This window comes from Pithys albifrons, chromosome 3 (assembly GCF_047495875.1).
Source record: "Pithys albifrons albifrons isolate INPA30051 chromosome 3, PitAlb_v1, whole genome shotgun sequence".
Taxonomy (NCBI): Eukaryota; Metazoa; Chordata; class Aves; order Passeriformes; family Thamnophilidae; genus Pithys; species Pithys albifrons.
In genome coordinates, this window is record NC_092460.1 from 10,426,804 (window position 1) to 10,452,882 (window position 26,079).

Here is a 26,079-nt window from a genome sequence, read left to right on the forward strand (position 1 = left end):
GAATGTGTGCCTGGTGTTCCTCTTCAGTGGCTGGTACAGTTCTGAAAAAGGAACAGAGCAGCATAATTTCTTTTTATTGATTTGAAAAGTTACTGTTGTGAGAAATTGAGATTTTTTTGTGTGTGTTTCAGCCTTGGCCACAGAGCAATGAAATGCTTTACTCCTGCTGTGGTCCTGTTAAGTTCTGTTTTCCTAGGGTGACACAGGCATTTGTTTAGCTCCCCATAGGAGCTGCCACTGCACACTTGGTGGGTTTGGTTGATTGTAGTTTGTTTGGATGCAACCAACAAGACCTGTTACAATTTGTTGTCTTTATTGCACTTACTCATAGTGATTAAGGATTCAATATGCTTTCATTTAGCTAATGTCCAGAAATATTGTGCATTATAAGGTTTCAGTCTCAAAATTCCATCATACACTTTTTCTGCAGCAGTCAGCTACTTTGTGTCAATCTAACTTTCAAAGAAATGCAATAAAATTTAATGGTAATACAGTTGTACTTCATTAAATGCATTTGTCTTTTCCTTTAGAATTTCAGCACTGCAAATTTTACTTGATTCTGACTTCTGTTTCATAACCACTCTTGCTTAAGGCCTTTACAGAATATCACATCTCAACCCTTACATGCTTTATGATGGTAATGGGCCAAATTCTACCAATAGAGGTTGTTCACAGTAAACTTGTAGAATTCCTTTCCAAAGAATGCTATAAATGCAAGAGGTTTGTATAGACCTTCACAGACTCTTCAAATACCTGAAAGAAGTGCCTCCTTAGAAGATGTGTTGATCAAGATCAGGCTGATAAGAATATAGACAAGAAGATACTTTAAAACTTGGGAGACTTCTTGCAGGTGTCATATATACCTGACCTGTTCCCAGTCTGCCCCTGATATCCTCTTGTGCCACTGCTGAAGACAGCAAAGTTCAGTTAATCCCAAAGTGTTGGAGATTTGCTGATTTATTCAATAGAGGATTAAGGTTAGTGTAAAGCTGTTGTTTGGATGTCAAGTCCTTTTTAGTTGGTGATTGTTCCTACAAAGAAGTGTGAAAAAGAGAGAATTTGTGTTAGTCATCAGCATTTCATCAGCACCTTAAAAACCTACACTAAGCCTGTCTGAAAAAAAGCAGATATATTTTTCCCTATATGAATTATTTTCATCCAGAATTGTCTTTCCTTTCTGTTTGGAAATTTTCTTTCTTTTGTTTTCCAGCTGGCCCAAATACAGCACTGCTTAGCATAGCAACCTCTAGCATTAAGGGTTTTTTAACATTAATACCCTGGTATTCTTCTCTTTGGAAATGCTGCTGTTGCTATACAAAATTGCTCAAAAGCTATCCTGGGTCCCAGAGGTTGTCCTTTGTGAAGGCAAACTGAATTGCTAAGGATGTATCTTTACAGAGATGGGAAATCTGCATCAAAATTTGACAATGTTCAACCACATGAATTTAATTGAATATCATAATCACTGTTTCATGGGATTTTGCTGCCTTTTCAGTCTAGGTCACCAGCTTATTTGCAGGAAAAGGTCCTCACAATAACATGGCTGTTGGTTTGTGTGAAATGTCATGGTGGTCTCTGTTGGTTCCCATATGGACAAATCCATATGTGATAACTGGACATAGTGATAGGAGAGGCAAAGGACTGAGAGTGAGCAGGGTTTTGGTGCTGGAAATCAGCCATGGTTGTGGCAGGTGAGGAACCAAGAGTTTGTCTTGCTGCTCCCTCTGCCACATGTACCACAGTATGAAGTTTATCTCTCCATGTTGCCGGCCCAGTAGAGTTATTGCTGGCTCAGTAGAGTTACTGCATGCTGAAGTTTAGTTCAGTGTTAAAAGGATGAAAATAGAGCAGTCAGGGGAGAGTGATTCTTGTGTAACTTAGCATGCTGTGGATGAAGGGAAAATACCATGCTCTGCACTTTGGCTTTGAGAAGGGTTGGAGGAGCTTAGCACTACATAGGAAGGGCAAAGCTTTTTAAAGGGTAAGAGGTGGGATTTAACTCACTGGTTGATCTCCTTTTTCAGTACTTTTGTGGCTTTTCAAATCCTTTGTCTTGAAGCTCTGTTAGGTGAGAGACAAAGATATTTTGAAAGCCAGGAGAAGTGTCTTGCCTTGGCTACTCTGTAGCAGGACCTCACGAGTACAAAGGTGGCCATTTCTGCTATTCACATCAGTGGATCTTAACGAAGTCAAAGCCCTGATCCTTCCCTTGCTGGAGCTCAGTGATCCATGTGCTGAGCCGTGTCCCTGCCTGAAGCCAAGGTGGGTTCTGCTCCTTGCAATTTTTATAGTATTTCTATGCTGCTGGGAAGACAGTTCTTCAACCCAGTTTTCCTTCTAATCTTTATTTTTGCATGAAGATAAAAAGTGTTTTTGAGGAATCCCTTGAGGACCAATTTAGAGTTCAGTTTTGATTGAATTAGTTGGATGTATGTAAATAGAATCATGCATTTAACAGAAACCCAGATGAAAGACACTTTCAGGAGGGCTCAGGGCAGATGTTGTCAGTTTAGCCTGCAGCCAGCACCTCAGAGCAAATCCTGCACTTCTCCCTTTTATCATGATTTATTCCTTTCTCCTTCACATCTCAGCCACTGGTGAATGCTGTTGTTCCAAGATGGACATTAGTTTTGGTCACTTTGTGTTATATCTACCTTGGGTCTGTGGCTGCCCCCTTTTACATAGTCATGGGTACCAGAAAAAAATGCTTTTGTGCTGTTCCAGAAGGCCTTGTGTTTGAAAAACCAGAGTCATAAATATGGATGGCACAATTTGTTGACGAGAGCATGGAGGGAGGTGAAGATTAAGGAAAACTGCTTTAATTAGCTGTCTCTGTGGTGGAGGACATGCACACCACGCATTGGCAGCCCAGAGGAGGGGGATGTGGGATACTTCATGCCTTCCCTGCTGTGAGCATGTAGCTGATAAGGAACAGCTGTCTGCAAAGCTGTCAGCTGTGAGTACAGCTGAGGGAGTACAGGCCTGCATAGTCCTGCATCTCCATCATGCAAATTGGGAGCAGAGGGACTGGCAGCCAATTTACACTTCAGCAACATAAACTGACCACCAGGCTCTGCTCTGGACATGTCTCCAGTGAATCATTGAGGAAGGTGATTTCCAAGGGCTCACCTCTATTCCTCATGCCAAGAGCCTTAATTGCAGTTTTCTTGACTGGTATTTATTCTTCATCTAGGTAGCTTGTGAGGTCATAACATGATTGTATCACTGCTTTTGCATCCAAAACCACCCATTCATCTTCCTGCAGGAAGCCATGACCTCTGCAAGTACCTGCTGGGCTGTACTTGGGATAGGTTTAGGACCACTCCAGCAAACAAGCAGTGCTTGCTGCTGATGTGGCAGGGTCAGATCCACCTGCTGCACTGAGAGCACAGGGAAGGTTGTGAGCTATGGAGCGGGGGACAGTAGTTATGCTTTACTAAGTGCCTTGGAAGTGACCAGTATCCTTCCTTTCCATCTTTCCCTGCTAAGGTAGGGCCTTAGTTTGTGTTTCCTTGGATTCACAAAGCTCAGTGCTAGAATCCAGGAAAGGCTGGGCTTTACATGGCAAGGAGGACTGTGCACTTAAATAAAGATGCATATAAAGAGTTTTGGGACCAATTCTTTCATTTCAACCACTTTGTAGAAGCACAAACATCCCCAGTAACAGCAAGGCTTGTTGAACCTCGTATGTAGAATAATCTCATCAGTGCTGCCCTCACTTGTAGCCATGCTATTTCATCAGGGCCTAATCCACTTCAGATGTGGCTGTACTGCTGCTCTGGCATGTTTGTCTGGCACATGGTGCTATGCAACCAGATGCCCTGCAGCGTTGTTAAAAGCAAAATAAATATGATGGTGTCCATCTCCTCCCTCCCATCCCTGAGCCTGCCTGTCTACCTCCCTGAATTTGGGCTCTTGAGAGTTACTTAGCTAAAGGCTAAATTGCGTTATGTTGTACATATTAACTGGAAACAAAGCAAGTCTCAACAGACACCTGAGCAGATGCCAAATGTCAAGTTTGATGGAAAATGCTTAATTGCTTTCCCCAAACCTACTCTTTTTTTAACTCCTCCTGTATTATCTGAAAATTTCTCTTTTGCAGTGTGAGATGTCTTCCCTTGATTCAGCTCTCAGTTCAGCTCTCCAGAATGGGGCTTCTTGTTCCTTTCAGGAAGCTGGGAAACTTGGATGAGGGAACGTGGAAGAATGTAATAATTTCAACACAGTCTTTGGAGCTTACTTTTATTCTTATTTTTATGGTCAGCTCCCTTCTATAGCATAATTTTAGGGTTTTGAGGTTTTCTTTAGGCTTCCTGTCCCTCATGTCCTCTTTCCAGTGGATTTTTGCACCTTCTCTTTGGCTGTAATCTTACTGCTCTGCGTATTCCATGAGAATGAGTTTGAGACCACAGTGGTGATGTGATGAAACTTGAGAGCAGAGGAGCTTGAGAGTGTGTCTCTGCTCTTAGGTGAAACTATGGGTCAAACTGAGATGGTAGGAGTCTGAATTATGCAAAAACTTACTACAGGAACTGTATATTATGGGTGTGAAATTCAGGTTCAATTCACTGTACTAAAGCTGGTCAGGGCACACACTTAAAACTTTTCCCATAGCCAAGGTGAATGCACTGTCCACAAGGCTGTTCTGGGAGGACCTCTCTTTTCTCCCTGCTATATTTTGATGTTGGTCTAATGATGAATTCAAATGGGTTTTGTCCCTAGGTGGAACAAATGTGGGTTTATGAAATCATGCTTACTCTTACAGGATTAAAAATTCTTCCCTACAGAGACACATCAGGTGGGTGTGTAACCATTCAGGAGAACAGCAGTGAGGATTTGAATACACAGCCTTGGTCTGAATACAGGATCTTAGGCTGGTGCTGTTTCCAGGAGCATTTGAGCTATCGGAGAGCTTTGTGTGCAGAGATTGAGTACTGCATCACCAGCAGAACCTTTGCATGTCTCAAAGGGTGGAAAGCAGGGAAAGGAAGGTTACAGAAATAAAAAGAGCTTTGGGAAACAAAAAAAAATGGTGAAAAGTAACTGATATAGTCCTATTCCCTACAACTGAGGCAACAGCTGTGCCTCCAATGTAGGTTCAGTGCTTTGCAACCACAGTCTGGGGTTTCCGCCAGCAATAGCAGTGACCTTCCTGCAAGAGACAAGGTGGCTGTGGTTTCTCCCTTTAGAAGGCAAGAAGGAAATGATGAGTTCAGGGGTTTCCTGGAGGAAATGGAGTTTTCTTTCTTTCAAAGAAACTTCATTGTTTCCAGGTCTTCAGCCTTTCCTGTTTCTTGACCCATCTGAGCACTGAGCAGCGCAGTCACTGCTGAGCACAGACCAAGTTATATGGCCTGTACATGGAGCCTGTCGTCAGTACAGAAATGGGATGTCTTGCATTTTTTTTCATACTTGAAATATTTTCTGTGATAAATGAATTTCCTATGCTTGGATTTCACTGCTTTCCAGAGCTACCTGTGTGCTTTCCCCTAACACTTCCATTTGCTGAGTCTCCCCTTTCCCACTGGGGCAGTCTGGCACCAGTACAGCTCTTCCTTGCACAGTATCTCCCAGCACACAGGGAGCCATGATTTGGGAGGAGAGGAAGGGCTAAAGTGTGCACTTACTGTAGTAGTATTTTCATAAAGGTAGGAAACAAGACAGCATCTACAGGACCTGAGGGCAGTATGACAAGGCTCAAGCAGCCTGTACCATGACATTGTTATAAAAAAGTGAATTGTAAAAGCAAGAGATTGAAATGAACTTATACTTTCTCTCTTTAAAGGTTAGTTTCCCTAATGGCCCCTCACTTCAAGGTCCCCAAGGTACTCAGTTGCACCTAAGCAGCCTTTGCCATCTTCAAGCAGTCCTTGCCCGTGTGGGTGTTTGGACTCACGCTGGGTCTCAGGTGCCTTTCCCACTGGGCTGTTGTGTTTGGAGCATCTTCAGTCCCATCCAGAAGCAAACCCAGAGCAATTCACTTTGATGTGTGAAGTCTGAATTAATGAAATGACTGAATTAATGTTTCGTGCCTCTCGGGGAAGAGAGCAAGGGGAATGTGTTGGCCTATATTTTATCAGAGGAAAAAACTTGTTTAGTTGCATGTACAGTACTGTAACATCTTAGAGTGTTTGGTCTCTGTGTTGCTCAAGTGCAGGATCTCTGAACCTGCTCCATTTCCCATTCAGCAGCTTTTTGCTCACTTGTAAGCTGCTGGCCAGAGCAAAGGCAAAATGAGACTTCCTTTTATGTCTTTCCTTAAAAATTGAAATGGGATTTTGAAGAATAAACATGTCCTGTTTCCTTCTGTGGCTGTGTGCAGCAGGACCCTGTTGGGGACCAGAAACCGCCTCTCTTGAGGTGGATGTTCAATTTCATAATGTGAAGCACTTGGGTGGTGCAGTGATTGGTGCTATAGAGGAGTCATAGCCAAGGGAACAAGAGATTCTGGATTTAGAGCAGCCTTTGACTGGGGTGAAGTGAGTTGGGCACTGACAGGCCCCTGGCTCTGTGCTTCCACCAGCGTGTGGAAGGGCTGCCTGTTTGGTTTATCACCGTTAAACCACTGAAGAGAAAGGAGATGAGACTGAGTTAAAAGTAGTACATATCCTGAAATTAAAAATGTGTACTTTCATATTTATGTACTCAGAGAATTAAAGTAATAAAAACACTTAAATGTGCATTTCATATGGCTTTCATAATGCAGTTTATAGTTTCAATATTCTTGCACTTGGTTCTGTTTTTCAATGTGGTTTTTATGGAATGGTCAGGGCCAGGTGCAGGCAGTGACAGTGTTTGTTCATGGCTCTCTGAGCACAGAGAAGTTGGAGCTGGCAGCCCTGGAGCTGCCTGGGGCCAACCTGTCTGCCAGCAGATCAGGTTCCCTCTGTGTCCTGGCACGGTGGTGCCTTGCTAAGTTATTATCTGAGCCTGCTCCACACAAGGAATGTTTTTCCAGCAAGTGGAGCATGTAGCAGTTCTTCAGCTGAATCTTGGCTGGACTCTTCACTTCACTGGACAGGGAAGAATGCTTTAGTGTTCTAACTAGTCATTAATTAGGGGTGTGAAGCCTTAACATGCAATGCCTGGTGTGTCACAGGAGCTGCTCAGTGTCTTGCAGGATTAGCCCCCAGCTTGTTTGCTCAACTCCAGTATAAACTGCAAATGGGGTGGTTTTTCTTTCTTTTTTTTTTTGTGCCTTCCCTATACAAAATAATTTTGAGAGGGAGCATTTATGTTGCAATAACAATTACTTTACTGTGGTGCTTTCTTGCACAAAAAAATGTGTTGCTGCACATCCTGCTCATTATTTTGGCAGGGGATTCTTTTAATTATTCTTCCCTGTGCAAGATGCTCTTGGAAATTGATCCTGAATCAGAGGTGAAGGAATAGGCCAGAACTGAGGGGAGCAAAGCAGTAAATTGTTTTGTTAATCTGCATAATTTTCTGTATTCTGCCCAGTCTCTTTTATTAGCTTTTTCTCTGGGTAGAAACCCATCGAGATTATAATCTCATTTTCCAGGATTATTTGTCCCAGTCTCTTGGCTTTGAAAAACAGTCTCCAGACCATCTCAGGCATGACACTCTGGCTGTTCTCTTTTGCTACTTGTAATCTGTTCTGCTGCTATAGGAAGAGGTAAATGGGTTGTTTGTTTGCTTTTTTTTCCTACACAGCTCCCGTAAATCTTTTCTCCCTTTCTCAGGGTGTGACTTATGACTCCTCAGAGGATAGTGAAAATCACTCTGAAAGGGACGGGAAGTACCAATTTGCTGGTCTAACAGCCAGCAAGTCATTTATTTATAAAGACTGGGAGAAACACTCCTGAAATCATGGCTGTGGGCTTCTTAACAGCCATCCCCATTGCTTAGTGGCATAGCAAGGATGTGGATTGTATTGCTGTCCTCTGACATGAGATGGCCCACTCTGTACCAGCAAATCCCTGGGCTAGTAAAGGGAGGAGATGGGGGTACATCACCACCCTGTATGAGAATCCAACATGGAAAAAAGGCTTGGCAAAGCTTTGGTATCAGTGCTGGCTATTTTCCAATAGTTCACAGCACTGGCATGCCTGTATGTGGATGCTGTCTTCTGATGTATTCCCACATGCAGCCCTGGTCAGGACTTGGACCTGCAGGGTGGGATTTTGCTGGACAAGGAGTTCCAAGGGAGATATTTGCCCTCGCAACAAATTTTATTTGGGTTTTGCAGTGAGGAAACTTTTAAAAGAGCAGGAAGCTGGGTCTGACTGTGCTGATGTCAGCCTGGATTTAGCTGTGTTGAAGGGAATGAGGTTAGTTTAGATTGACAGTGGCATAAAAGGAGAGGGCAGAATTAGACTTATGGTATCTAAAAAATGTCTTAGGTCCTGATACATCAAAGCACTTAAGTATCAGGGAATTCTTCCCAAAGCCCACATGTTAGCATTTTGCTGACAAGGGACGTTTATTTTTATTCAAAAATATCAGAAAGGACTAAAAGGAGCTCTTGAGAAATGGCTTCCTTCTGCCTAGAAGTATAATTGGCTCTAAATTTGGGGACAAACAGGAAAAAAAACATCTTTTGGGCTGAGAGTTTCTTGTATGTTAAATAGCATATTTCACTGCAGGAAGCAGCTTCTAATGCAAATATTGTGTCAGTTGCAATGACAACATGCTAGTACAGTGGTGTAATTATTTATGATAATGAAAGAACATGCTATTATTTTGAGCCAAGGAAGCTATGGAGTGGTCATCATGCAAGGATTTTTTTAAAAACTGGAAATAACCTATTTCTATATGATGTGATAATCATGACATAATTGCAATTGTGAGGTAATACAAGCATTGTCTCCCTTTTGTGCATCAAAATACCCCAGAGATGTAATTATCTCATGGCTACTACATTTTCTGACAAGGCTTGTAGGTTAAATATTGCAGGCTCTGAACACTGATAGGTACAGAAAACATTAAATATTCATTTGCTGATACATGTATTTATAAAAATCTCATTTCTCCATTGAGCGAGCAGTGGTTTTCAGGTCACCCAATTCAATAGGTATGAAGGTATTTGAGGACTCAGGGATTCTTGCTTATCTGATGTTTTCTTTTTTTTGGGCAAAATAAATGCAGTAGCTACTTTCCTTGGGAACAGGAATAGATTTCTTCCATGATTTGTTCTGCAAATAGTCCCTGTGCACTGCATGTGCAACTACCCTGGCCTAACTGTTGTACATCCATGGAAATACAGCGCTCTGTGCAATGCACAGACTGACCTTCCACCCTCCTTGTGGTTCACAGTGGGGAGACAGCCTTGTTCGGGCTGTAGGAGGGGAGTGAAGATTCCCTTTTATCTCTTCGTCTTCCTGAGCTTGGTGAAATATCTTCATTTTTTTGAATCGTTTCAAAGCGCTTGTCTTTTCTGCAGGAGAAGTAAATCATAGATTCCTGTTTCAGTGACTGGCTATCAGTTGTGGCTGTGTAGAAGCCCTGTTTGTGGTGCCCATATTGTATATGCATGAATGCTGTGCACGCCCTGGGGTTGCTTTGGAGTCTGTATCTGTGCTGCTTTGGCTGTTGAAAGTGCCAGATTTGCTCCTTTCAAGCTGCTCAGGATGAGGAAGAAGGTGGGCATCTCTCCAATGAGTTGCTCACAAGTTTCACCAGCAAGAGCAGAGCATTAATATAATCTTTGAAATCAGTGAATGACCCAGGGAAATTATCTTGAGACAGCTGGGAACTCTCACCAGAAATTACAGGATGGCACAGAAATGGGCAAAGCTGCAAGAGGTCTGTGTGCCCCCAGGGGCTTTTCTGCTGGTGTGCCCCACTGAAGTGGTAGATAAACCCCTGCATTTTCCTTAATGACAAGTTAAATCTTCCTCTAAGTAATTGCTTCAAAAATGACTTCTGGTTCGTGGACAAGCAGAGCAGTTGTGCTGCTGCTTGTGCCTCTCCAAATGGCCCAGGTAGTGAGGGATGCTTTGCTTGAGTCCAGTGTAAGGCAAAGGAGTCAGATCCAACATGTTTGCTGTGATTTTTTTAAAATTTATTTTTTAAAGAAGGAAAAGAAAAAGAGAATCCCAGGAGGTCAATGCAACTAGCTTGATGCCTTTTCTCTTGCGCTGACTAATAATCCATTCTTTACATGAAAAATAGGTTACCTGCTGATGTACTGACATGCAGGGGTGGTACATGAGGGGGAGAGGTTCTCTGTATCCAAGAAGCTAAACTGCTTCTAGCCTGGAGCTGTGTCTTCTGTAACAGGTAGGTGCAGGAGGAACCTTTGAACTGAGAAACCTCCTGTGCTATTCTTATTGAAAGTAAAAAAACAAAGCCCTGGATTTCCAGGTGGGCTGTTGCTTCAGACTGGAGTAGTCTTGCTGTGGTGAATGAGAACTGTGTGGGTTTGCAGTACCAGTCTGTGATGATGCTTTTGGAACTTGTTTTATTTCAATTCTTCTGTAAAGCCTAGTTGTCATCCTGCTTTTATGTTACTTAAAAAAAAATTAAAATAAGGGCTCAAAATGCCTTTATTGTCTAGTTTTGATTCAGTCCTGAGGAAACCTTTCTGCTATCACCAACCTCAGGTACATAGCTATTTACCTGTGTTTTGAAAGACAGTATCACTTTTATGCTTCATGTATTTGAAGTTAAATAAATAACTCCTTTACTCCTTTTAGTTTGTCTTGGGCTGTTTGCTCCTAAGAAATTGTGAAGCCGAGTGGAATCAGGGAAGGGCTGCCTAGCAAGCAGCTTGTCCATGAAATGCATTTGTTTTTAATTGCCTCATTAAGTCAGGTTATGATGGATTATATGACCTTACCCAATGCAGTCTGACATAATGGGATGCTGTCAGAAGTTCTGGAATAACAGAGTGATATTCACTTGACTGGGATTTTCTTGCATGTGCTTTAGCTGTGTTGATTGCTCACAGTGGTTATATGCATTAAGAATGCCTTGGCATGAGGAAAGGCAAGGTCATTAATGCTTTTTGTCATGATTAGCTGACAAGCTTGTTGTTCCACCAGGAATTAATGCCTTGCTGGTAGCACAGGAAAGAGGCGTGTGGCCGTCAAGCTGTGGTGCAACGGGGTGGGTGTTGTGCTTACAGATTTATCCTGGTCCCTTCCAGGGCTCTGTCCATCAGCTGCTGTCAGGGGTCACAGCTGGTAACAGCATAGCCATCCCCTGCAACTCACAGATTAACTTCAGCTAAGGATAGCTGAGATATTTTAAATTATTTGACTGGTGTTTAATAAACATGGCTTGAGGAGACCCCTCCACGGGACACATCTGTTTTAGAGAGGGGCATAGCAAATGGAGGTGTTGTGTCCAAGGCAAAGCAAGGCGGCTCAGCAGCAGGGGCTGGCTTTGCTATTCCAGCCCTAAGCAAACAGGAGCCTTCTCGTTTCCTGGCATATATTGGTGGCTTGTGTAATGGAGAGATACAAGAACATCCTCCTCTTTCCATGACAGATGAGGTTTGTAGGTTTCAAACTGTTTAAATAAGACTTTTGGCTACCAAAAAAGAAGAAAAAACCTCCTACCCTTAGGTAAATCATTATGCTGCATTTGTTTTTCAAACTCTGTAATAAAAGAAAAAGCCATTTTGAACACTATTCCTTTTGCCTTTTCAATTTCTCCCTTGGAATCTCCTAGCTGTTAAATTAGTTTTTGGATTCATCCCAAACTTATGAATATTTCTTTGTCCCTCTTCACTTATATGTCTTTCCTCCCTATCCTTTTCTGGAATAATTTCCAGTGGATGAATTTTTTGGAGACATTATTTCCATGTGTAGGTCTGACTCACCCAGCACATCTTTCTTTAAATAAGATGATACTGGTGTTTTTTACATCATGGGTGGTTCTTTTAATTGTCATGAGCTGGACTGTTGACTTGGATGAAGCCCCACTGTGTGTAAGTGCTCTTACAAGCATTGATTAGGATGGCAGGTTTTGACAGCTGAGTCAGCCAGAAACCTTGAAATATGCCATTTGGGGCTGTTTGTTGCTGATAATGAGTCTCAACTGCCACAGGCTTTTTTCTTTTTTTCCCCAAGTTTAGAGCTTTCTCCTTCATCAGGGCAAGGGCATTCTTCAGATTCCCTTGAAATGGATGTGGTACCTCCTGCTCTCCTGCAGCGGTCACGGCTCTGGATATTTTTGAAGGAAACAAGTGAGATTTAGGAATTGTTTGGAGAAAAGGTTATTTGCATTAAAGCTAACTGAGAATTTGATTTCCATAATCATCCTTGAGGTTTGTGGGACAATAATGAATTTTGAATTGGAATGCTTCTAAACTTAAAATTTTTCCCAAGAAGTTGAAGTTTTACAGTATTCCTCATGAAAACACTGAAATACATTTCCAGGAGAATAGATTGCTGTCTGGCATTTCCGTGGGATTTTGGATGAACCTGGTGTTATTCTTATCAGCTTTATTTGAGCTTCTCAGTGGGAGGCAGTAGGAGACTGAGAAAATTTGTGACAAGTCCAATTTGCAGTTGTTGGGACTTGCAGCCTCTGCAGCTCCATAAATCCTGGTGCTTCTAGGCCAGGAATGAACTTGCAAGTGTCAGACAGGGCTGAGCAGGCTGCTTGGCTACCATGGTGTGCAGCTGTAGCATACAAAGAGAAAACACAACTGCATGCCCTTCTCAATTGGCCTCCAACATCCATTTGATCCAGACTCCCTTCACAGCCTGATCCATCTGTCCCTCCTCTTCTCTCTCTTCCCTATTCAGCTGACCCTGACAGACCCCCAAACCAGTTGGTTTCTAATCTCTGTCATGTTGTGGCTACTGTGGACTTGGAAAAATGTGGCAGAGCCAGCCAGTAGCAAGGCTTCCGTTGATGCCCATGAAAACAGAGCTGTTCTGTTTTCATGAACAGCTGCTTCTGTTTCTATCAGAAGTTCTCTTAAAGCCTGCCTCTCCTTTGGGAAAAGCATGTACTTAATAAAAAACCTCCTTCATTTCTGTTCCTTGTCTCTCATCCATCTCCTCATCATCATTCCTCTGTTCTCTTTGTCTCTTCCTTTACTTCCATCCTAAAGTTCTGGTACCAACTGCTGTTATTGGGCTGGCAGCCCCTTTCAAAGCAGACTGAGTGGGCATGTTTTGGCAAAATGCAAGCATCATGGAAATGTGAATGCTTCTCTGGGGCACAGAGGAAGCCAAGGAGCTGAAACCTAGTCCTAATAGAATCTAGGCAGTTTTTATTGTCATAAAGTACTTTAGCAAGAGCTGCTGTTTGTTTGGAGCTGCTGTGCAGTGATTATTTTTCAATAAGAGCTCCAGCTTCACCTGACTCTATTTGTGATTATAGGACTGAACCTAAATGTCTGGAGAGAATATGCTAAACTTCACTGCCATTTGTGACAGGCTTTAGTAATACCTGTCTCCGTGAGCCCAGGGGTTTAGACTTTAGACATCTGCTTTATTTGGGTTTCCTGCAAATTACACCCCCAAGGAGCTTAGGAGAGTGAAATAATCTGTACTGACAGTGCACGGTGTGGAAATGTCCTTTCTTAACCATCCTGCTGATGCTTGTCTTCAACATGGAAGCAAAGGCAGACTGATGGCATAGAACAAGTGGAAATCATGCTAAGGTTTGGGTTTGACCTGGGGTAGAAACCTGGAGAAAGAAGTAAAAATTAAAGAGGGAAATTTGGTCCAGAAATGTAATTTCCTCTGTTTCTTAACTGTCCAAGGTGCTGGTGAGGGAACTCAGCATCTTGTGCCAGAAGCATTGCTGTGTATTGCTTTGCTTGGCAGTGCCATCTTTTTAGAATATTTTATTTGAATTCCCTGTGGGGAGTGGGAGAGCTGAGCCTTTGAACAGGTCTAATTAAGCCCATGACTTAATTTCAAATAGGGTCTCTTGAGAGCATTAAGAAGGTGATGGGGTTTAGGAGGAGCAGTGAGCTGGTTGTTTCTCACTGGGGATGGCAGCTTCAGGGATCCTGTAATGAATACAGGATGATGAGCCAGGTGGGAAGCTCTGGCATACAAGCTGAGATCCTGGGTGGAAGCTCAGGGAAGAAGAAGAAGACAGTGAGAAACTTGGGAAGAGCCCTCCTCTTGCAACTGTCATCAAGACTGAATCCTAACCACAGGAATCCTTCATTTAAAGGAACAAATGGAATTGTTTTTTCTCACAAATAAGCTCAGATCCCTGTATTACAGCCCTGATCATCTGAGAACTTTGAGGTCTTGAATGTATTTGTGTTCTCAGAGCATCTGGGCAGTGGAATGTGCTCTTATCCCTGCTTTTAGCTGAGTGGTTGAGGCCAAAGTCCTGCTGATTGCAAGGGGTTGGTTTGGCACCACGTGGTGTGATGCATCACATTGCACAGGTCCTGAAGTGATGACGGTCACTTCTCCTACTGGTAAGTTATGGACGCCCCTGCCAAGAAAAGGGAGGGTGTTCTGGGGCCAGTTGGCAGCTCTGAGGTATCCCCATGATCTGACCAGAGGTTCTTACAGCCTGAGCTATCTCCTGCTTGCAGGAAGCTGCCTCTGGCCTCCATTTCTTGATTACAGCAAGGCAGCCAGGGCTATTTCAGCTGAAATCCTTGGGAGTAGCCTTTGGGAAGCTGATTATTCAGTCATGTGTGACACTGCTGGAGAACAGGGTAGGGCTTGTTCATCTTCAGCTTTGTGATCTGCAAAATAATAACAACATTTGTTGGTGTAAATCCTCTTTGAGACAGCAAGCTCAGAGCCCCTGTGTGAGGTGCAGTGGTGTCTGCCTGCAAAACAGGTACATTTTGGAAGAGCAAACTGTGCATGCCTCATCCCACTGAAATATGTTGCTTTGTCAGTACATCTTTGGTCTGCTGCAGAGTAGATACCTTCCTACTTCTTCCAAGGTGCAGAATCCCGCACCTCCATCTGAACCTCCCACTGAACACAGGCTGAATTTCACTGGGGTTTGCACTGAGTCCCACATCTCAGCATCAGACTCTTTGAATAATACCTCTTCTGCATGGCATCCTTGGGCTGAATTCGGGGCAGCTTCCAGTTTCATTCCACTGATGGTTCTCCAGACATCCTGTCTTAAAATTTGTGTTACTTGGGAAGAGTAAACAGAGTTATCTCAGTACTGTTTCTTCTTTCTAGTCCTTCACTTACCAGTCTCAGGGATTTGTGTGAAAGCAGAGTTTTGGACTAATGTAGGTTTTTGTTTTGGTTTGTTTTTTTTCTACTATCAAATAAGTGAAAGAAATCAAGGTAATTGCAGGAAAGGAACCAGAAAAGGACATGTGTGAATCAGATAAGTTCATATTTTACCCAGGCATGTTTAATTATTTTCCATGATTAATGGCCACTTCCTGTTCCCCGATCCCAGCAGTGTTATTGTTACAGTGAATGGCCACTGTCAGGCACTGAAATTGATTTATGTGGTTGGTGTGTTTTTTGCTGTCTCTACAGCAATTACAGCTCTTTATTCTTTCACAAATATTTTTGAATAGATAGTGTTTTTCTGCCCCAGAAAAATAAACAAACAAAAAGCCAAGTATGCACCTGATCCTTTTAAAATTAGGAGTATTTTATAAACCATCTGAGCCTTTTTTTGGCAATTCTAATTCAGGGACCACATTTCCTTGAAATAAACATGAGCTTAGCATGAATGGTTGGAAGTAGCTGTGTAAATCCTTAATTGCTCTGCCAGGTCTGTGCACTTTCATTACTGGAAGATTTTGAAATCCCCAGCTGTCATTTCTGTGCTGCAGTCAGGCTGGTAAGATGCTGCACACAGGTGGCAAACCTCCAACATTATCTTCCTTACTCTGTTGCCTTGATTTATTGCCATGTTTATTATTTTGTAATAAAGCCAAAAGCCTGAACTAATTCACTTGAAATGCAGCAGTTGCAAGACACTAAAGTGTTGTCTTCTCAAAAGCTTCTCATAGTCTTTGAAACAGCTGGAAAATAATGAAGGGAAGGGAATGAAATGACAGCTCATGAGCAGAAACTTGCAGAGGGGGTCAGTGCCATAGATTGGTGTTAAAAGAGGTGAAGACTTCATGCCATGAAGCCTAACAGCAGTGCTGCATGTTGTGATTTGTAACTGCAGCAAGTGTGTTGTGCTGTCTCCTGCCTCTCTAAGCCTCACAGAAACTCAGTTATGTTGCAAGCAAAATATAATGTGGTAGGGAAGGAGCAGGTAGGAGCTTACCTGTGGAATAGTACTTGGATGTGGATGCATCTCCTTGTTTGGAGGCATTTGCTCAATGTGAAACAAGGACATGGTGTCTCTGTGCTGCAGCAGACCCTTGTGTTGTACACAAATTCCCAGAGCTGTGCTGTGGCACTTGGTGATGGCTTTGAGAACTTAGTTCCAAGCACTGCCTCTGGAGAACGGTGCTTTCAATTTTGCCTGAGGGTTGCTGCCAAAACACAAGCCAGAGGTCTGGGTATGGTTAAATCTGTCAGCTGTGACTTGAGTGGCCTGGCACAGGCAGTTTGGGCTGTTTCTGTATCCCTTGTTCCTCGGGGTCCTCCTGCTGAAAACCTCCCTCCCCTTTGTGTTTGTGGCAGATGTGCCACACCTATGCTTTATAAAAAATTCTGCTGCCTTCCTGTTTGAAATCACTTGGTATGTTCTAGTGCTGAGAAATACCTACTATTGTTGCTGGTTAGGGAGCTGACTTCCATGGGGCTCTACTGTCAGGGATGTGATTAACCAGGAGAATGAAGAAGAGGAGGATTGCCCAGGATGAAGTGGAGCAGGAGGCTGTTCTCAGTCTTGTTGGACAAGAGGCAGCCGCCGTGTGCTGCTGACTCATGTAATGACCCTTGTGCTAATGCTGTTCCCTATCATTTAACACAAAAATAAAACTGCTAAATTGAGACCGTTTTTGAAACATGTGTGGTTTGCTTTGGAAAACACTTAATAGCAGCTATACTTTAGGACTGTGATTGAAAAAGCAGGAAGAAGTAAATAGTTTATATTAACTTAGCAATTTTACTCTGTTATTATTGAACTTTCCTAAATTCTATCCAAATCTTGGCTCAAATTAAACAGCTTCCGATAATTTGTGAGAAGTGGAAAGTGAAACTAAGTGGGAGTAGGACATAAAAAGTGTGTGATTACCTGAATGGAAACCAAAGTGTTCCCAGTACTCACTGCAGTTAGTGAGATGCTTTGAAGGTTTTTTCACCTCTTAAATCCTTAGAGCTTTGAGGCAGCGATTTTGGCCTTCAAATGACTACAGCAATTTGCTGCCCTGACTGTAGAATAAATTTTGAAAGCAGTGTGAGGTGCAATCTACAGGATTAACAGCCCGGCTGGCCATAGAGCAGGAATCTTTTCAAAACAGGTTATTAAGAGATCTTATGATTACTTAATGATGAAGAAGGAGCCTACAAGACCTGGGTGGTTCATGGTGGCTTGTCACCTTTTATAGTGGCAGCTGGGGAAAGCAGAATGGGCTGAGTGCAATCAGCATCTGCAGTCACAGGGGACATGCAGGTTCTGTCTTTGGTCCCTGAGAGCTCATCTCAGCAAAATGCTTTGCGTTGCTCCATGCTGTCTTGGTTTCCTGCTGCTCACTGTATTGCTGCAGCTCTCGAAAATATTAATGAGGCGAGAAGATTGCCCTCAGGTGACCCTCCATAGCATTGCTTGCTGGACCGAGAGTCTGTGCTGCACTACAGCCCCAAATCTGTGGGTTTTCTTATAGAAGTGGTAATAGTGGCTCAGTATGGATGACAATTTGAATTGGTGATGTCCGCTCTAACTAATGACATTGAAGACCAATAAAGTGACTCTCAGATTGGTTTGGCATTATTAGTCTTGTTATTAATTACATAGACATGACAGCAGCATTAGTGGTAGTATTAACCATCAAAATAAAATGGAATTGTACTCATAAATCTCACTGATTAGGAGTACATGAAGTATTACAGCCATTCTCCAAAGGAAAAGAAATGGAGTGAGTCTGGAGTAGGAATGAGATGGAGGTGGGCGATGGTTCAGGGAAGATCACCAGCTGAAGATGGTGCAAAGGGGAGTATGGACTAGGGCTAAAGTTTGCCTGGGTTTTTCTGCCTGGGTGGCTAAGGTTGGGATTCTCCTGCATGTTAGCAGGAATTATGAACCCCTTGGGCCTGGCTGCCTGCCTAGTGCTTCCCCCTTCTCTTTGGGACTCTGTTGCTGACTTGATATCTAATCTGGGATCCACTGCAAAGGCTTTCTCCATCGTGTAAGGCTAGGACAAGCATCCTACCCTTTCCCAGGGCACTTGTAAGAGCCTTAATGCCTGGGAAGAGTAGGCAGATCTCAAAAGGCAAAGATGAATGCAAACTGGGACAAGAACTTGCCAGGAGCAGGTTCTGATTTGGGTGCTGCCCGTGGGCAGGAGGAAAGGAAAACAGGCACATCTATACTTCCCTAGAAAGGGGACAGGGAGATCCTTGCTCAGCAGAAGAGCTGCCTTTGCTCCTGGGTATTGAGGCAACTCTGTCAGTGGTAAAGTGCTGAGAGGAGGCAGTGCAAATTACCTCCTGCCCTGGGGAAGGGTGGTAGGACAGGAATTGTGCCTCAGAGGGATGCATGGAACAGCACAGTTTCCTGGAGGTCATGCAGTTTGCACAGTGCTGCTTGTTTGGTGCTATGACTCATTAAAATCTCGGCCTTAATGAGCTGAGAAGCATCCCCAAAGCTTGCTGTTGGGGTCTCCTCTGTGGCACTGCTGATGTGCACATTGGGTGCTGATAGTTCAGGCTTCAAAGGGTTAACAAGGATGGCAGTGGCTGTGGCTGGTGGCCATGCCCTCCCCTGTGCTGGCCTTCACAGGGGTGGTAGGTGTCGGTTGCATCTTGCTCAGCAGTGAGAGTCATGACTCTATTTATATTGCCTTAAATGAAGTGCATAATAATTTAATTTGTACATCCATTAATACTATTTACTGCAGGGTTTGTTTTTAATTATACTGCTCTAAACTGAGTTTTAGGTATATTAACAGACTCTCAGTCCTGCTGCCAGGCAGAGCTGTGTCCATCCTGCACGTGGTTGCTTGGAGAAGGTGCTTTCTGTTCCCCTAACCCTCTTGCCCTGGTTGGAGAGGGCTCTTCTGAAACTGGCAGTCATTGTCCCAGAATCAGCTTTCCTCCCTGAAAGGGCCAGGAGATGATCACAATGGGGATTTGCTTGGCAGGTGTTGACTATCTGCAGGGCAGAGACAAAGGTGCCCTTATGGATCCTGTATCCTCAGGGCCAGGAGCTACCTCCGTTCCCAAAGTTTTTCAAGGGAAGCTCTTCCTGCCAATACAAACTAAGAATTCAATACTTTTGTAGGTTGGCCCAGGGTTGACCTGACTATTAGTGAACTGATAATCTGCCTTTATGATTGATTCCTGTGGGTTAATAAGCATCTGCCTAAAGTTATGTTTCATGGTCTGGTTTATAGTTGAGAAGGCAGCAGTGAAGGTGTGTGTTTGTCACAGAATGATAGAACGGTTGGGATTGGGATGCCATCCATTAGATTAGTTTGCTGAGGGCCACATCCTGTCATCCACCTGACTCCCAGGCAGTCTTTCCCAGGCACAGGGCGCTATTTTCCCCTTTGTATTCTCACTCTGAAAATTGTCATTTACCTAGTAAAGTGAGTCTTTCAAGGAGAATGCTCCTCTTACTGCCCACCCATGCCTTGTTTTGCAGTACCAGGATGGCAGTAGTGGAAGGAACTTCGAACTCTGTCTTTGGAGATTGCTATGAACAGGAAATCACATCAGAGCTTCCCACACACAGTTCTTGTATCCTTCTTAGTGGGTTGGCTGCTGTCTGAGAGCAGCTATGGCCCTGGGTGGGCACTATAAGCTACATTTTTTTGTCCATTAAAGTCTGTGTAAAAATACCAGAGGGTCATTTAGAAACATTTAAAGACTCTAAATTATTTGAAAAGTTTAGAAAGTCAAAGCTTTTGAAACAGGAAGAAAAGCTATTTTCAGGAGCATATTCAGTAGTTCTACTCAAAAATGTCTTGACTAGCCACTTTACCTTGCATTGCCTCAGTGTCAGCAGGAAACTGGAGAAATTATTTGCCCCTTTCCAAAAATGCTGTTGAGAAAGTGAGTGCTGAAAGGCACTGGTTAAATGTGAGCAATTGCGTGAGTCCAGGAAAGTCAAGGTTCTTTCCTCCAAGACTGCATAGTTATTTAGTGTTTCTCATAGATGCAGATATTATTTGCTGTCTGCGTTAGCTATTTCTAGTCTTTGAAAAGAAGCCAGAATTCTTTAAGAGTCACTGCTTTTTCTGAGCTGATGCTGGCTCTTTTGCCTGAGGAGTATTTGAAATCTGCCAGAATGCATGTATTGTCAAAAACAGAAATTGAAAACCCTATACAGGATCTGCTGCTCCTGTGAGTTATGAGCTTTCCCAAGTCATCAGGGAGAAGAAATGCCTGTTCTTGTTGTCTGCAAGAGCTGTGGATGGACAGAGGCAAAAGAAATCTCTCTCCCTCCTCCCCCCTCTCCCATCACCACCCCAAACTCCCTCTTTGGTGGAAAGAAGCTTTTGAAAACAGAGACATGCACATATACACAAGCGCTTCTGTGACTCCCTGTGACCTGCCTGCTTTTAGCTGTCCCTCCTTCCTGGGGAGCTGTAGCTGCTGAGACACGGGAGTTGGGGAGATCCCGTCCCTTCTCTGCAGCCCTGAGAACAAATGAATAAAGTGAACAAGGTTTTGAAGATCCTTAAGAAGTCATCCAGGAGAAGGAAGAGATGGAGAGAGGAGCTGAGGGTAGAGGAGGAAGGGGAGAGCCAGGAACTCTGTGATCCAGGTGGTTTGTGTCACCTGCACCTCTGTACCAGTGGTAAGGAAACAGAAATGTTCCTGCTCACTTATGGATAATGTGCCTGTTTGATAGCCATTTCTTATGCATGACAGAAGAGCTTCCTACTGCTGTTGTGCTTTTCAAGGGCTGAAAAATATTGGTGGGAGAAGGGGTAAGGGCAGGAAACTGAGATTCCTGGGTCTCCATTTGTAAACCTTCCCTTGCTCGCGTGGGTGGCAATTTGCACATTCGTGGAGTGGGAAGAGTAGGGAGTCTTCTTTCTGGAGACATCATGTTCCTGAAAGCATAGGGAGAACATGTAGCTCATTGGGATTTTTGTTTGATATGTGTTGTTGCATATTTGACATATTTAAACTTGGATGTTTATTCTGTATATTTGTGCAACAGAAAAGCAATGGGAAATAGATGAATTTAGGTTGCTGTTTTTCTGAGGGATGTTTTTGTTTTGTCTGCAAAAGTGTGCTATGGACAAAGTTGGTCTGGACTCAGGTCCGTTATATCTATCCATATCTTCCAAACAAACTGTGGTGGGACTGTAGTATCATCGAAAATAATTCTGGATTTAGTACATCTATAAAACAGCAAAACGAGATACTGAGAATGTGAAAAAGGGTTGTTCACAGCACTCACTGACATGTCCCCAGCACGCTTGAACTCGGTGCTGGGGACTGTGGTCCAGCAGAGGAAAACGTGTAGGTCTGTGCACTTGGCCATCAGGCTCAGCTTCCTTCATCCTACATCACCAGCGTCCAAAGGGTATAAATGCATATGAAACTACACTTAGAGTGAAGCCATATTCATGTCTAATGTAGATCACTGTTCTTTTTACTGTCACGTTTAGTAGTTTGTTTGCAATAGCATTGTAGCTCTTGAACATTTTACAGGGTGGCTCTTTTTCTTTCTCATCCACCAAATTCTGCTGAACTGCTTTTCTGACCCTGTCCTGGAGTGGCCCCATTCTTGCACGTCCCTTGATAGCTGGGTGGCTTCATTTACAGCTGGGGACCCAGGGCACAGAGATGTTAGTGGACTTGTTCAGGGCTACACAGACTGGGGCAGGGGTGAGCACTGGCCTCTGAGCTTGAAGTTTGAGCCAGTGCCATGATGAGCACCACTGGTGACTGTTCTGCTCTCGGCTTCAGCTTCCAATTGTCTAGACTTTCACCTCCTCAGACATTTAAGGAGTCCAAGATATGTTTTTGCCATTTTTTTTTGCAGTGAAATATACTCAAATACCTTTGCTTAATCTTTTCATTGTATTTCTTACCTCATCTTTAGGTAGAAATTGATCAACAGATAAGAAAGGAAATTAAAACCTGAAAATATGTAAGTATCAGAAAAGGAGAAGGCAGTGGAAAACATCAGCTAGCCCTAAACTGACAGTTATTTCTATTGTTAGCCCTGTGTATTTTACTTTATCTTTTCAATAGGAAGTTGTTAGCTGAGAATGTCAGCCCTCAAGTTTTCAGCTGCCTGGGAGCTGTGGTTCCGTTGAGATTCAGTTTTATATTCAGTCCAATTCTTTCTAACCGTTTCATCTGCTAAGCTTTTGGGTGCTGACCTCAGAGATGAAGTGCTTTGGTTATTTTTTTATTTATTTGGTTATTCTTATGATAGAAAGAATGACACAGATCTTTTGAATCTGTAGTTAATGCCAACCTGTATGGGCAATACTAGTTAGATGGGCTGGGTCCATCTCAGCTGGGTGTATGCAGTGGAGCTCTCCCTCTGAGTATGGGTTCAGGCTGCTTAGCAGCAAAAGGAAAGGAATTGGTGCTTTTTGACCCCAAACATCTCAAAACTGCGGGATGAGTTCTCTGAAGAGTCTACTCCCCTCTGTTGATTGTAAAGGAAATGTAACCGAAAGCTGAAGATGGTGAAGATGTCTGTCATGGGCTGACTTGTGGTGTTTTTGGGACACAAATGTGTGACTGTCTAAGAATGTTTTGGCTTTGCTGCCTGGATGTGCTGCGGGCAAACAGCCCCCTCTTTCACAGTCTCTGCTTCTCAGCTTTTTAGAAGCCTCAGGCTAGCAAACTGTTGCAGAGATGATAGCTTTTATTTTTCCTAAATGCAAGATGGGTGGTGGGTTAATGCACTTCTGCTGCCCAGAAAACAGCGATAGAGAGTGATTGACAGGAAAAAAGGGAAAAGAATCTGTTAAGGCAAATGGGGAGAAAAATAGTGCATTCCTGCAGTCGGGTTTTGTGCTGGCAGTTATTCCAGCCAGTTATGGCTCCACAATAAAATGTAAATGAATGCAATAATTTATTTTGCAGCCTGGAGGCCTAGTGGCATGAAAAGATAAGCAAGCATTTTCCATTGTTTATATGGTGGAGGTGGCTCTTCTGTGTCTGTTACTGTCTCTCTGATACCTTGGCAGCATGTAAATGTTGCCTTTATTATTAAAAACACATATATGGGAGTCTAATATCTTAAACGGATTAGCGTGGTGTTTACAGAGGCATCAGCCACCCACACTCCCTGCAGGCTTTCAGCATTCATGTTCCTTCTTCAGGAGCAGTGTGGGAATGCCAGTGCTGGCCAAGGACCAGGGGAAAAGCAGAGACACAAGACAAGAAGTGATGGACCTGGAACGTGTGTGGCTATCTCTGGTCAGAGGGACAAGCAGAAGGAGTTGGGAGATGCCAGTGCCAGGGAGCTGCTTCTCTGGAGGCTGAGAAGGGGGAACAAAGGGAGGGTGGAGAACAATAGGACACTGCAGTAGCACTGGGATAATCTCTGATCCTATTTAGCCATGTTTAATTGGCCTGTCAGTTTTTCACATCTCATGCATTTTCATAAGGGTTCCTCTTTGCTTCTCATTTTATCTTCTTGTAGCTCCTTGGATTTCCCTGTGGACAGTCCCTCTGGATTTTTTTGTTTTGTGTCCCCCTCTTTCCCTTTTCAAAGCAGTGCTGACTTGCCTGGCTTTGTGGTGTCTAAACAGAAAGACAGATTCAGCAAAGGGGCTGTTTAGGAAAATCTCACATTATCCTCAACAGAGGGAGAAATTTGGTATGGAAGGAGGGATTGTCAGTGGCTTAAACATGTGCCATCTATCACAGCTCTCTGCACTGGTCTAGGGCACTGAATATTAACCCATATCCCAATCATGTGTAGTGCTATGGCGAATTAAAATTTGTACTAGAGACAGTAAATTTTCCCCCCCTCCGGTCCCTCTGAAAGCTGATACATTTATTCTTATGATTTTCAACCCAGTATCAGCTATCTTAAAAATACAGAGCTAATGAACTTTTAGGTTAAATAAATCAATTCAAAAGGTTGTTGCTCAGGCTTTCAGATCATCTATGTTAAACTCCTACCCTTCCATTCCTAAGTGATGCCAGACCTAGTTGCTTCATCCTCCCACAAGAAATCCCCCAGGCACATAATTAAAACCAAGCCAACCTTGTAAGGCCACTGGCTGAGCTTGCCAGAATTGTTCATGCATTTCTTGTGGCTTTGAAGTTCAGGAGTACTGGGGCTTGGAGAGACATGAGGACCCACAGAGATGCAGCTCTGGCAGGCAGAGTTGACCAGGAGCTGCAGCGATCTCTGATGGGCTGCTCTCAGAGCCTGTCTTGTCCCACCTAATGCCTGAGGTGAAAACAAACATCTTCATGTAGGTGCCTATCAGAGTGTGTCCCTGCATCAACAAGAGAATGCAGAACTGCATAGCTAGGCTGTCCAAAGGGGTTTTGTGCTTTAGGTGCCTTTGGGCCTGATGAAAATTGATTGCCTTTCACAAATGTCTCATCATTGGGATTTGGGGTCAGGTGCTCTGGAAATCATGGGGCAAAGCTCATGATAGGCCAGTGGGGTGTCCTAGACCCTCAACAGGGGAGGAGATGGGAAGAGCTGCAGGTGGGAGTGGAGGCCAGGGATGGGTTTTTCCCCCTTGCTTGGTTTGGAAGAGGCCCCTGTACCTCATTCCAGCAGCAGAGCAGCTGCTATAAAGCCTTGTGTGTCCCATCAGCAGGGTGGTTTTCACATGGCTTTTATGCATTTTGTGATGACAGTTTGGTTTGTGCAATTTATTGTCTTCTCTGTTTATATCTCATGGGTCTCGCTGTACAGCAGTAAATCATTGCAAAGCTGATAGTTTCATTTCCAGCCATAAATTCAAATGTTGGAAAAAGATTTGTGTATTCCTATGCCTCTCTTCTTTGAATGTGGGTGTTCATAGAGCTCTGTGAGCCCCTAGGTGAGAAGATGTTTTTTGATAAAAGCAGTGGTGACTGAAATAGTGTGGGGAACTTCTAAATAAATGCTTGCTTTTTTATATGAGAATGCAAGAGGTGAAGTGATTTGGATAAGGCTCTACATCAGGGAAGGTGGAGAAACAGAAAAGGGCAAAATATTATTTAGGCAGAGCATCAGCACCGGGCTGAGTTTATGTGCTGCACTATCTGCTCATGGGGCTGGTGCTGGAGTACTGCAAACAGCAGTCAAGCAGCTGAGGTTTAACCTCTAAAGGTCCTGGGACAGCTCTGAGTCCTGGCACCAAGTGTTCTGCTAGTGGGACCAGTGTTGATGTTAGCAGAAAGGAGAAAACCTAAGAGTGGGAAATAACATGTGGCTCTGAAGAAGTCAGGGTTAATGGCATTGAGGCAGAAATATTTGTAGATAAAGACAAAGGATCCTGAGAAAGCCAATGGGCTGGAGACCCTAAAAATCCTCTCTCCCCACTCTCTATGGTAGTGAACATACTGTAAATGAAGCAGTTGTTAGCAGTTATGCTCATATCACAAGACATAAACTGGTCTATTGAGCAAGAAAGAGTTGCCCTTTTTCAACCTTTCAAAGTGATTTCCCTTGTGGGGACCGGCGAAAGCTGAGTTTCCTAAGCAGATCCAGGTGTCCTTGGGAAACCCCAGCACCTCCAATCTCCCTCTTTGCTCATGGGATTGTGGAGCTGCCTGACTTACAGCTCCTCCTGGGCATCCCCCTTACATGTCCTGCAGTGGCTGTGGAAAGGGGCATTGCTGGCATTCGCTGGAGATTCAGAGGTGACTAAAAGCTCATGAATGGCTATGGGATCTCCAACTTCCAGCAAAGACAATTACACTGGGAAAGCTTTTGGTCAAACAGAATCAGTCCATTGTAACCAAACATAAATTTTGCTGTGAAAATATTCTGTGTCAAGATTTTTAGCAATTAAACCCTTCTTCATTTGGACTGTTTGGTGCTAGAAATTAATTAGTTGATAATATCCTCTTTAGAATGAAGACAAATGTTTTCATGTCTTTGCTGAAGGCTAATATTTGCAAAAAGAAAAAGAAAAGTAGATGA

General features: G+C 43.4%; 1 protein-coding gene across 1 annotated transcript in view; it reads left to right on the plus strand.

Moving 5' to 3' along the window:
• GRIP2 (glutamate receptor interacting protein 2) overlaps positions 1-26,079 on the plus strand; it is a 252,171-nt gene that overhangs the window by 93,539 nt on the left and 132,553 nt on the right. The gene's annotated exons all lie outside the window — the stretch shown is intronic.